This window comes from Gekko japonicus, unplaced genomic scaffold (assembly GCF_001447785.1).
Source record: "Gekko japonicus isolate JY-2015 unplaced genomic scaffold, Gekko_japonicus_V1.1 scaffold1048, whole genome shotgun sequence".
NCBI classification, from domain to species: Eukaryota; Metazoa; Chordata; class Lepidosauria; order Squamata; family Gekkonidae; genus Gekko; species Gekko japonicus.
Window position 1 is genome coordinate 302,467 of NW_015166454.1, and position 11,843 is coordinate 314,309.

Consider the following 11,843-nt stretch of genomic DNA (forward strand, 5'->3'; position numbering starts at 1 on the left):
GAGGCTGCGGGGGGGGGGGTTAAGACAGAGAGTTAAGATAAAAGTAGGTTGGCTGTTGGGTGGGAAGGAAATACTGTTGCTAACTCCAGGTTAGGAAATTCCTAGGGTTTTTGGGACTGGAGACTATGAAGGGTGAGGTTTGAGTAGGGATGCCCTCAGATGGGTATAATGCAATAGACCCCTCCCACCAAAGAAACCATTTCTCCAGAACTAGCATTGTCAAACTCTAAGCAGGGGCTGGAGATCATCCAGAATTACAACTGTTCTCCAGATGACAGATGTTAAGTATGAGACTCAACACAGCTAGTGAACAGTGAATCAGCTTTATTAACGAAGTCAGAAGAAATCAGAACGAGACAGAAACATAGAGCAACAGGCTCTCTTTTAAACAGTCCGGGCTTAGGTAGCCATGCCCACAAGTCAGATAACAACCAATCACTATTTACAAATAAGGTCCAATCAGAGTGCTTCCCTCCAGAACATTGCGCAGCTCTGATTGGTGTATTTACAATCCTGGTTCAGAACTCAAGCTTAACATAGGTTTCAATACACAACAACAGAGAACAGTTCTCCTGGAGAAAATGGATGCTTTGAAGGTTGGATTCTATGGCATTACTCCCTGTTGAGGTCACTTCTCTCCCCAAACCTCACCCTCCCAGGGCTCTACCACCAGACCTCCAGGAATTTCCCAACCTGGAGCTGGCAACCCTGAGGAACTGATCTTTGTAACTGGGAGATCCGTTGTGATTCCAGGAGATCTCCAGGGCCCTCCTGGTGGTTGGCAAGACTAGGAGAGAAGGAAGCAGGAAAAGGGGAGAGGTTATGGGGCCTTCAGGAAAGAGGAAATAGTGGGGGAGGGGGATATGAGATGCCTCCTGCAAGTCCTTGTGGGCTCCCACATATAAAATACTTATTTCTAATTGATCAGCCCCTTTAAATTATAAAAGTTTTGAGAGAAAATGAAGCACTAAGCAGCTTTGACTGCATTAATAGGTGAGACTGCTCTGATTGACATGACGTCTTTGTCTGATGGGGTGTGAAGAAGTGACATGTCCTTTCTTAGGACATGAACACTTGACTTCTAGAAACCAAGGGATTAGGTACCCAAGTCTGATAAAATGAACCATAAAGCAGCTTATCATGTGTGACAACTAGAAAGACTTAAGCCTGAAATTGCTGAGTACAGTAAAGTATCTCTGCTTCCACCATGCTTCAATAATCTGAAATAATGTGTGAGCAAATGTTACGGATCGAGAAACAGATCTCAGTAAAAAAATCCTAGCATTTTGTGGCATATATGATAGCATCACTGACAAATAAATTGCACTTGGTTTTGCATTTGAGCCCTACTTCCTCACTTATGTCACAGTATACTTTGGGAAGTTGTTCCTGCCTATGAAAATCCAGTGAACTCTCTGTTTTGTAACATTATGGTTTGATACTTATGATATACATGTGCAGCAGTGCTCTAAGAAAGGAATTTTCCATCCTCAGCCTCCCAGTGCAAGTTGTCATGTGCACTAAAATCCTGTCCCCGGGGGTCCGAGGGCTGCTGGGGACAGCATGAGGGCAAAGTGGAGATACACGGTGGGAAAATTGCTCTCTCTCTTATTTGCTGGTGAAAGTGCCTCCTGCCGGTGGAAAATACAGCTGGGTTCCAAGCCTAGGAACCGGCAACAGAATATCAGTGCTGAGAGTTGGTGGACTGTAGTGGCTAACAGTCCAATGTCAAGAGTCCAATGGATTTACACTGCCTTGCCTTCAATGGATTTAGAAGAGTTTAAGTCAATTTAAGTTTGCACTGCAAGAGACTGAACCATAAATTAGGAGATTTCTGGTTTGAACCTTGCCTCTGACATGAACATAGTAGGTTAGCCATAAGCAAATGTCCATGATCCTTCAAACCCTGGTGTATTGTTTTCCAACTGTGATTTATAGTTCTGGTTTACAGTATTCCAGGCAAACTATGGCTTGCAGAAACCATAATTTGTCCAGTTTGCACATAATGTTCTAATGTTGTTCGAAGGGATTACACAATAATATCTGTGAAGTGCTTTAGATTCTTTAAAGTGCTAAAATACTGTTATTAGCATCAATGTACTTCTGTTAATGGGATGATCATGAAACAATTAAAAATTAAACCTTGCCTACTTTGAATCTTGCATTATTTAAGACCAAAATGTCATCTACTCTATATTAAACGAAATGTGGATGAGATACTTCATTTAAGGTAAGTATTAATGGATCAGGGAACTGATTTTCTACTTAATAACAGCAGTAATGGGTTGTTTTTTAAAAAATCTATACTACTACGGTGGTTCTCAAACTTTTTGAAGTGAGACATATTGCTAAACTTACTATACTTTCCAGGACACATTTCCACAGTAACTTCATGCTTTCTCCTTCCTAACACAAAATGGAGGAATTTCATATAATTTGATTCTAAACATGATTATATTTTATGCTTGGCATTTATAAATGCGTAGCACTTCTGAGTAACAGGATATATTCCATGGCACATTACATAAAGGCAAATTCAAATTTGCTTCTCAGCCTCTCAGAGCCTCCTCTCCCAGTTCATCCTCCTCTTCCCTCCTGGTATTTCAACTCACCTGCATGAGACCCACTTCTGAGCTATGATCAGCAGTAAGAACTGCTGGCATAGTAATAAATGTCAGTTCGTTTAAAAATCCACTTTACCCTTTTTCTTGCAGAAACCATAATTTGTCCAGTTTGCACATAATGTTCTAATGTTGTTCGAAGGGATTACACAATAATATCTGTGAAGTGCTTTAGATTCTTTAAAGTGCTAAAATACTGTTATTAGCATCAATGTACTTCTGTTAATGGGATGATCATGAAACAATTAAAAATTAAACCTTGCCTACTTTGAATCTTGCATTATTTAAGACCAAAATGTCATCTACTCTATATTAAACGAAATGTGGATGAGATACTTCATTTAAGGTAAGTATTAATGGATCAGGGAACTGATTTTCTACTTAATAACAGCAGTAATGGGTTGTTTTTTTAAAAATCCATACTACTATGGTGGTTCTCAAACTTTTTGAAGAGAGACATATTGCTAAACTTACTATATTTTCCAGGACACATTTCCACAGTAACTTAATGCTTTCTCCTTCCTAACACAAAATGGAGGAATTTCATATAATTTGATTCTAAACATGATTATATTTTATGCTTGGCATTTATAAATGCGTAGCACTTCTGAGTAACAGGATATATTCCATGGCACATTACGTAAAAGCAAATTCAAATTTGCTTCTCAGCCTCTCAGAGCCTCCTCTCCCAGTTCATCCTCCTCTTCCCTCCTGGTATTTCAACTCACCTGCATGAGACCCACTTCTGAGCTATGATCAGCAGTAAGAACTGCTGGCATAGTAATAAATGTCAGTTCGTTTAAAAATCCACTTTACCCTTTTTTACTCTTCTTCAGTTTTATTAAACTCATGTCATTAATTATACAGCAAAGCTGTATCTTTTCATCAGCCAGACTGATGAGATAAAGTCTTCTAATGCCCTTCCCTGCCTTTCTGGGTTCTTCAGATCCTGTGGTGAGGCTGCTTCTACTTAAGCAAAATTCTTTTTATGACAGTTCAAACTCAGGGCCCATTCATGATACAAAATCCACCTGTCCCCTATATGGACTTTTGGCAAGATGTGTTCTGGGCACTCCCAGCTATGAACTTAATTCCCAGGCATGTGTAGGTCAAGTTTGGATTAGGAACATGGGACATGAGCAGAAGGGGCTTCATCCTTCCCATTGCGCTATTTTCCTGGTACTGATAGTCACCACATAGTCACCACAAAGACTTTTCATCAGACATGCATCTGGGGTTCTGTGCTGATAATTGAATTTGGAAGCACAGGGGCCCAATTCAGATCAGTCTGAATTGGGCCCCTGTGCTTGCGAATTTAATTATCAGCACAGAACCCCAGGTGCATGTCTGATGAAAAGTCTTTGTGGTGACTATGTAGTGACTATCAGTATCACTTTGTGGTGACTATTATGTGAACTGCCCTAGAATTCTTCAAGATAACCAGCTCATTCTAGTTTAGGGTCCAGGTCCAGGTTTAGAGACCAGATTAAAACTGAGGTGCAGCATAACAAACTGTACTCAACTCTTCACAGTCTTAACAAAATAAAGGGGCTTGCGGAATCCTTCACTAATACACCAATAACAGTACAGGAACATCTTTCTATAGTTAATTACATTGACACAAAATACACAAGATAAGAAAATCTATGTTTATGACTGTGAACAGTTTGCAAAAAACATGGTACAATAAAGAGCACTTAATTTAGGTCAGATCCATGCATAATTGGATATTGCACTTGTCTGGGCAGGAAAATTCAGGCAGAAAATGATTATAATAATGAAATGTGGATCAAATAGGGTTTAGGATTCTATGACGAATGATCTTTAGTTATTTTATATAGTAGAAAGATGTTGTTGTTGTTGTTCAGTCACACAGTTGAGTCTGACTCTTCACAACCCCATGGACCATATCACACCAGGCCCTCCTGTGCAGTTTGCTCAATTTCATGTTTGTTGCATCGATAACATTGTCTAACCATCTCATCCTTTGCTGTCCCCTTCTTCTTTGACCTTCAATCTTTCCCAGCATCAGGGTCTTCTCCAGTGAGTGCTCCCTTCTCATTTGGTGGCCAAAGTATTTGAGCTCCAGCTTTAGTATCTGGTCATCTAGGGAACAGTCAGGGTTGACCATATGGACTTTTGTTGGTAGGGTGATGGCTCTACTTTTCATTATGGCTCTACTTTTCATTATGCTGTCTAGGTTTGCCATAGCTTTCCTCCCAAGACTTTCATGGCTGTAGTCACCATCTGCAGTGATCTTGGATCCCAGGAATGTGAATTCTGTCACTGCTTCCATGACTTCCCCTTCTATTTGCCAAGGACTGATGGAGCCACATGCCATGATCTTATTTTTTTTAATATTGAGTTTCTAGCCAACTTTTGTACTCCCCTCTTTCACCCTGAGCAAGAAGCTCTTTAGGTCCTCTTCACTTTCTTCCATTATAGTGGCATTGTCTGCATATCTGAGGTTGTTGATGTTTCCCCCAGCAATTTTAATTCCGGCTTGTGATTCATCCAGGCCGGCATTTCGTATGATGTACTCTGCATATAAATTAAGTAGGGTGACAATATACATCCTTGTTGTACTCCTTTTCCTATGCTAAACCAATCAGTTGTTCCATATCCGGTTCTAACTGTTGCTTCTTGACTGTTAAACAGGTTTCTCAAAAGACATGTGAGGTGGTTTGGTATTCCCATCTCTTTAAGGACTTGCCACAGTTTGTTGTGATCCACACAATCAAAGGCTTTAGCATAGTCAATGAAACAGAAGTAGCTCTTTTTCTGGTACTCCCTTGCTTTCTCCCTAATCCAGCGAATGTTGGCAATTTTATCTTTCGTTCCTCTACCTCTTCGAAACCCAGCTTGCACTTCTGACAGTTCTCTATCCACCTGCTGCTGAAGCCTAGCTTGTAGGATCTTGAGCATGACCTTGCTAGCGTGTGAAATGAGTGCAATTATGCAGTAGTTTGAACATTCCTTGGCATTGCCCTTCTTTGGGATTGGAATGTAAGATGACCTTTTCCAATCCTGTGGCCATTATTGTGTTTTCCAAATTTGCTGGCATATGGAGTGCAGCACTTTACAGCATCATCTTTTAGGACTTTGAATAGCTCAGCTGGGATACCGTCATCTCCACTAGCTTTGTTGTTAGTAATACTTTCTAAGGCCCATTTAACTTCACACTACATGATGTCTGGCTTGAGGTCAGTGATCACACCGTCATGGTTGTCAAGGACACTGAGGTCCTTCTTGTATAGTTCTGTGTATTCTTGCCATCTCTTCCTAATCTCTTCTGCTAGGTCCCTACCATTTTTGTCCTTTATCATGGTTAAATTCCACCATACTTCCTTATAGCTTTTCCAACAATAACAAGTTGTCACATTTTGAAGACTGAACAGTTGTAATTCCCCTGAAATTGAAATGCATGCTGGGGACAATTCTGGGTGGCTTACAACAATTTAGGTTTTCTGCATGCAAAGTAATCACAGTAAAACCCTTATCGGTCATTTGCCCTGGCTGTGTGTGTTTATATGTCTTTATTGTACTCTTTTATCCGAAAAAGTAGACTCTTGCTTACAAAAGCTCATATCTCAATAAACCAGCAAGTTTCTAAGTTTCTAAGGTGCCAGTGCCACAGATTTATTTATATTTTGGGCATGTGTCTGCTAGGTACCATTCTTATAAGCATTTGGCTAAGACAGTATAAGTAAAGTAAGCTTTGCCATTTACTTTCTCTGTAATGGATTCAAGCTTAACATCCTGGAAAACAGTACTAATATTTTTTCCCTCAAATGCAAAAGAAAAACTACATATACATATGTATAGCCTACCCAACAGTATGCAGTTAGCAGATTACACAAAGCCTGTCTTCTCATTAGTTGTATAAGTTCATTGTGTACTAAAGTAATATCTAAGTTCTATTTATTGATTTGTTTTGGGGTAGTTTTAATGTTGGTTTTAATTTAAATTATTTATTGTATGCTACTCTCTTGTAAGCAACCCTGAGCCCTACTTGTAGGGAAGGGTGGCCTAGTAAATCTAATTTAATAAATAAATAATACTAGAATGTACCTAACATCTATGTTTTGCCTGACATACTATGTAATCTCCCAATATTACTAATGTGTACTGAATTTTGACATTCTGAACATAATTTCTGAAAATTAAATTCTAAATATATACATTGTGAGGTATAAGAAAAAAGTAGTTCTTCAAAACAATGTTTCTGAGGGTACGTCGTAGCTTGGTCATACTGCCACTCCAAGTTACCTGCTTCTAAGCCCACTGATTTCAATGGACTGAGACGAGTGTAAATTATGGTTAGGATGGGATTGTCAGGGATTGCTCATTATTTTATTATGAATTCTAGAAGTGGTGCACACAATTTGCTCTGTCAAATGTCAAAGAGTATATGCATTTCCAAGTCAAATATCAGCACCTTTAGCTTATTTAGTGAAAACAAAGGCCTGTGATGGGTCTACTTAGAAAATAGGCTTGGCACCACTACTTCTGGACAAGAAATACAGGAGTATGTACAACATTTCCAGTAAAAACCAAAATAAAATAGCAAACTCCAGATCTCTCCCAACTACTGATGTTGGGGCCGACAAAGGTTTGTTCTGGATCAGCTAGTGTAGCATGGTAAGATCAACAGTCTGACTCTCCAGTCATTTGCAACCAATGTGTTGCAGATGCATTTATAACATACCCTAGGACCACACGCAATATAGGAGCATATACAACATATTTTATTTAAATAAGGGATTGATTAGCCCTTGCTTCATCCTTAATCAAATTTCCACTGCCTTTAACAGGACTGCAGTATTTAGAATTCAAATACATTTAAACTAAAAGTATAATAGGACTGTACTTGTGATTGCAAGAATTTTTGCTTTCAGTCCTTGTACAATGCAGCATAATGAGGTTCATTTTCAAATGAGACACAAATGAATGCAGCATTATTACGGTTTTCAGCTTTTTACTGCTCATATTTTCCTAAGTCTGGAAGTCTACATTTTGACTGTGATTTTGTCAAAGCCAAGCCAGTAAATATATAGCTAAACACAAATTACTTATTGCAACATTAGGTAATGAGCTAATTGCCCTCTTAAAATTCAGTGTATTTTGTTCTTGCAGAACAGATTTGTGATGACCAAATAACTGTGTTCTGGCTGATACCTTTTTGAAAAGAATATCTGTAATTTGACTTTCAACTTAACATTGGGTAGTTCTGGTTGAAAACAAACTCTCTTCTACTGTTTGTCTCCACATAGCTTTTTTGGATGCTGGATGTTCACACGTGCACACACCCAGCAACCGAAGAGCATGTGCTTTAAATGAAAACACCCCTAAACCCGAGAACCAATTCGTCATCTTTTCCAAATGGCCCGCCGTCAAATTAGCCATTACACCCCTGAAGCCTTTGTCACTCTACAATATGCCTCTTAAGCCGTAATCGCACATTCTTTTTAAAAAGTCATGCACGTGAGCCCTTTTCCGTGAACAAATGCGCTTTTTAAAAGCTCCTGGCACAGAGTGAAGTGTGAAGGGCACTTTCTGTAGCCAAGTTGCACCCTGGAGTTCTCTTTTGTAGGAGCAGCTGCCATATCCGAAATTGCCCTGCGTCCCCTGGGGAGGTGTGAGAGAGAGCCTCCCGTTTCCTTTGCTCCTGTGGCTGCAAAGAGGGGCTACTCCTCCTCCTCCCTCCTCTGCCCTCCTCCCTCCGGTTGCCAAAGGATTGATATTCTCGGATGGCTGCTGACTCGCCCTCTCCTCTCTCCCGCTCGCTCTGAGTAATGAGGCTGTCCTAGCACGAGATGATGAAAAGGAGAGAGGGGCGAAGGCGGCAGAGCGGCGGTGCCTTTCTCCTCCTCCTCCTCCTCAGCACCGCTCTCTTCAGAATCAGCCCCCTGCACGTTTGGCCGGGCTCCCGGGCTCCTTTCCGGGCGGACTAGCCGCAGCAAGTGCCGGGAGGGAGACCAGCGCTTTCTCTGGCCGCCGAGAAGGAGGTTTGTGGCCCCTTCGCCGGCCGACGCTCCCCTTCTTTCCCCAGCCGCGGCCAGGACGGCTTTGAGGCGCCAGAACATGTCCGGCAAGGGCACGAAGAGCAAGGAGCCGCCGGCGAGAGTGACCTTCCCCCAGCAGAAGCAGGACGAGGATGAGGGAGCCGCTGAAGAAGAAGAAGAAGAAGAGCCGCAGCAGCAGCGGGCGCGGCGGGGCTGGAGGGGAGTCAATGGCGGGCTGGAGCCCCCTCCGCAGCAGCGGGAGGTGAAAACCCAACGGGAAACCTACGGCTGCTACCCGCCCTCGCCAATGCTGGGCAGCATGTGAGTCTGGCGGGTCTGCTACGGGTGGGGCGGGAAGTGGGTGGCGCCCCCATTCGGGCGGGAAGGGCTCGGCAGGTGGCGCGGGGAGCCCTTGTGCCTGGCCCCAGGGTTGGCATTCGCCCTTTCCGCCGAGGCAGCCGACCTGAGAAGCCGTGTCTGAGGGGGAAAGCGGCACTACCGAGAACTGTTTGCCAGGATGGAGGGGTGGGGGTTGATCCTGGTTGGGAAACTCCTGGAGATTTGGGGATGGAGCCTGAGAAGGACTGGGATCTCTCTGGGGTACAATGCCCACCCTCCAAAGCATCCTTTTCTCCAGGGGAACTGATCTCTCTAGTCTGGAGAGGAGCTGCAATTCCAGGGAATCCCCAGGACTCACCTGGAGGCTGGCATCCCCACAGGGCATCTGTGGAATGTGGCTTGGGGGAGGGCCCATTTGATAGGGCTCCAATTAGAAGAGAAACCCAACGAGCAATCTAGTTATCTTAGTTGGAAAGAGAGTACTTGAGAGAATAAGAAACAGAAATATTTAGGAAAAGAGGGAGGATTTTTCCAGCATTCCTGAGACAGTTTTTATAATTGGCTTTTCATGCTTATTGGGATTTTTTTTATTATTAAACAATCCTGGTCCCCTGTTGCTGGTGGGAGCTTGGTCATTCATGTGAATGATATCAGTTTGACTGGGTGTGTCTGCATCACTCCTCTTTTTCCATCTAGCTCTGGTTTCTTGCTGTCCTAAAACTAAGGTTTTTGCATTTCCTATAAGACACATGCTGTTGCCTTACACAATTGCTGGCTCCATCTTCAGATATTTCTTTACAAACAGTAGGGTTGCGTGATTCAGTATCTTCACATATATCTGCTCTTCATTTAAATTTGCTGCAGTTTGCTGAAGGAAGTGTGTATTTGTGTATAAATCTTGGACTAGTCCTGAAGTAGTTGTGTCTAGCTTCTGCTAACAGATGTTAGTAGGTGAAATTAGCAAAGTATGTATATGGATGGTTGCATTAAGATTCCAATAATGCAAGAAAAGATGTGAGACAACTGCCAGAAATAAGCACAGTGCAAGACCTAGGGCAGTGATGGCAAACGTTTTAGAGACCGAGTGCCCAAACTGCGACCCAAAACCCACTGATTTATCGCAAAGTGCCAACACGGCAATTTAACCTGAATACTGAGGTTTTACTTTAGAAAAAACAATCCATATATTAACTTAAGATGATCCAAACAAAGTAAGGAAAGCAATCCCAAATGCTTTCATTTACTTAAAATTATTTGGCAGAGAATTCAACACTTTAATGATGGTCTGGGCCTGGCTGGGGCGATGGCACGTGTGCCCACAGAGAGGGCTCTGAGTGCCACCTCTGGCACCCGTGCCATAGGTTCGCCGCCACTGACCTAGGGTGTAACTGCCAGAAATAAGCACAGTGCAAGACCTGAGGTGTTTCCAGATGGCTTTTCCAAAGTGACTGGCAGAGCACCAAACCAGAAATTAATGGAAAGAACCTTTTAAAAGGGCTACTTGTGTGTCTAAGTAGTTGTAAATATGGTGGCTGATTAAGCACCATGGTCAGTGACACCCTCATTCCCCCTCCAAAATGATTCTTCAGTCTGGTCTGGACTAGGAGTGTTCTGCAGAGAAATCATCATAGTACCTGCATGTCCCTGTCTGATTGATTTGGAACATGGATTGTTCACAAATGGTGTATATAAAATACTGCTAGACCAGCCAGAACACACTTATGTACTTCTATAATTAGCTGCAGGCAATGAAAAAGAGTACTGAAGGAATAATGGGATAGACAGGACAATGTGGTGCAAACTGACCTCTGTGTGTGATTTTGTGTACTTGACAGTGCATATTTTTTTTAAAAAGCTGGTCTGGACATAACCTCATGGAATGTAGATGCCAGGAGAATGAATATGTAGCTGAGAAATGTAAGGACAGGATGGGTGGCAGAGTAATTGTAACAGGGTCAAAAATATCTTTCCTGAAAGTTGAAATATGAGATTAGTGGATATCTGTCTGGCATGCGAAATGTGTTTCTGTTTTATGACAGGTAATATGGAACAGGAAAATATGTAAGGTCAAAGATGGCCATCTAGTAAGCACAGACATCAGGCTTAATTTAAGTCAGTTCACTCATTCAAAGAATGTGTAACGTAATAATTGACAGTCCCACAGTAAACTGACAATGTATCCTCACTGCCGAGGGAAACCACTGCAAGGTTCCACTTACCTTGGATCTCAGTTACTTCTGCAAAAGAGGCTTCAGAACTTAGCCTGTGATTGTTGCATGCTTTCTTCTTTTGCAGGGCAATGCTAAACAGTGTAAGACACTTCTAAGACAATTGGCTCCCATGCTTAGGATCTACTTAGGATTGCACTGTTAATATTTTAGATGGCAAACTAAGTTTATAATAATTCCTTTCTCTTTTTATCTTGGTCATGATATCCCAAGCAGAAGACAAAATTTTAAAACTGTTCTTCTGAACCTACGAATGTAGGCAGAGTAATTCTGTAGCACCCCCTGGTGTCTGTCCTTTATGATCTCACAGTACACACTCCTTGCAATTAAGCCATAGAATCATTTCCCTGCCTGTTTTTAATACCCCCAGAGCTAAGTCTTAGAATTGAGAATATTTCAGGCAGTTTCTGTTATTAACCAAGAGCCTAGACTGAATGACTTAATTATACAACCTAATAAGAGCATCTTTCATCTTCTGATTTTATTCATCCTGTTTTGCTCATACTTGCCTGAATAAATATGATAAAATCATCATTAAAAGCACCTTTAAATGTATGCAAGAAGATTTTGCTCCCTCTCATTCAGTGTTGGTATTTTTTTTGTAAATGTGAGACAGTACCTCAGTCTAGCATGTTTTAATATCCTGCTGA